The 1,904-nt window shown below is 30.0% G+C and overlaps 1 protein-coding gene across 4 annotated transcripts in view; it reads left to right on the plus strand.

Annotated features, from left to right (window-relative positions):
- Positions 1 to 1,904, plus strand: part of LOC106458275 (neurexin-1-like) — a 165,949-nt gene that overhangs the window by 25,108 nt on the left and 138,937 nt on the right. The window contains exon 1 of one of the 4 annotated variants that reach the window (XM_022384433.1): positions 1,023 to 1,085. The exons of the other annotated variants lie outside the window; for them this stretch is intronic. The gene's annotated coding sequence lies outside the window, so the exon portion shown is untranslated. Of the gene's footprint in view, positions 1 to 1,022; positions 1,086 to 1,904 lie in introns of those variants that run through there. 4 annotated transcript variants of the gene reach the window in all.

Raw genomic sequence — 1,904 nt, forward strand, 5'->3', positions numbered from 1 at the left:
TTATTGTCAAGAATATATTTCTTTAGTTCAAAACAACAAGAAGAAGAAACAAACAAAAAATATAATGTGTGTGTATGTGTCGCAATGTTCAAAAACGTTTCTGAAAAACATTTCAAATTTGCAAACGTATAAATCATGCATTTTCATATATATGATAAATAAAGTTCGACTACTTTATAATGACAATGAATTCATCTTTAGGCCATTCAAAAGTTTTGCCGATTTTAAAAGAATAAACACTGGTCTAGAACTGTAATACATGAATTTCATATGACAGTTAAAAGTAATCAAGACAAAAATAGATTAGTAAGTATCAATGACTTCTGATGAAAGAAAACTTCCTACGTAGATCAGAACTAAACATTAATTTAGTAATTAATATAGTTTATTTAATTTACCGGTCTATCTATAGGAGTATGAAATGTCATAAAAACTTATATTGATTATAATGCATTCATTCATCAATCAAGTTATTTCACTTCTTTCAATGTTTATTGTAAAATGCTTAATCAAGTGGCCCCCTGGTGGCTCAGCGGTAAGTCTGAAGACTTATATTTCTAGCAATTAGTTTTCGATACAAACGAATCTATTATTCAAGTGTGTTGTCAGTTCTAAGATAGTTTAATAAATGAAGTATTGAAAGTTTAATTAAGCATTTTAATTATTACTTATTGTATACGTATTGTATTTTAGACATTTAAATGAAATAATTACACTCAGGAACACTGTTTTGTAACAAAATCAGTGATACCTTGTACTAAAGGAGGTTTCGTTAAAAATTAGATAAATATCCTTTATGAACACACATTTCATAAATAGAGCAAGAACAGTTTTATTGGTACAGTATGTATGCGATTATGTTCCGACGTAACAGACGCCAATGAAAAAGAAAGGGTTAAAATATTTTTCCGTAGACAGATGTCTAAGCAGAAGATTTTAAAATCTTTTTTTTTTATTTACCTGCCCGAGGTTCTAGAACAGAAATTAAAGTCACTTGGAATCAAAAGTCACGTTTCTTCTAGGTTAACAAAGTCCAAAAAGAAAGTTTATGTGGAATTGAAGATTCAAATATAAACGAAGTAATGGTAAGATGTGTTAGTTATATATTTAGTTGTCATAGGGTTACGTAATTGCTAAGTTAAAGACAAAGTTATTCATGGTAAGCCTTTCATTAGTTCATCCCACACGTTGATTAGGCTCCAACCCGCGCTAGGGTTTTCCCAAAGAGAGTATTCCCATTACCAAGTACCATCAAATATCTATCTATATATATAGAAATGAGACTGTGAAGTACAGGCAAATAAGAAATGGCAATATTATGCTTATATTAATAAATCAAAAATATAAACTAAAAGTAACACTAGAACTGGGGCAAAAGTGATTACACAGTATTTTCATTTAGAACATAATTTCGAACGTCTTACTCTGAAACAAGAAATAGTTACATTAGTTTCAATTGTAATATTTTCTTTAGTGCTAACAATATAATACTAACTGTACTAAACCGCATAGTATTAACTGTATAGTGACTTTTGCCTCTCTCTGTATATAGTATATAGTCTTCACCTTCACTTTTGTGTTTTTAAACTTCTAAGTTGACCACACCATGTTAGGATGTTATTTCCTTGGGGAAGTAACGAACTAGGAAAAGCTTTTACAAGTCGTCAGCAGAACTTCTAGTTAAAATAAACGATTTGCTTGTGACTCTTAAAAGAAGGATGTATTTTTTTGTACGTATACAAACGGACAGACGAATGTTCGAAATAAAATAAAATAAAAAAAATCAGTAAAAAAAGAGCAACGAAAAAAATCATAAATGAGATTGTTAGGTTTTTGAATTTCGCGCAAAGCTACACGCGGGCTATCTGCACTAGCCGTCCCTAATTTAGCAGTGTAAGACTAGA

Source organism: Limulus polyphemus, unplaced genomic scaffold, assembly GCF_000517525.1.
Source record: "Limulus polyphemus unplaced genomic scaffold, Limulus_polyphemus-2.1.2 Scaffold438, whole genome shotgun sequence".
NCBI lineage: Eukaryota > Metazoa > Arthropoda > Merostomata > Xiphosura > Limulidae > Limulus > Limulus polyphemus.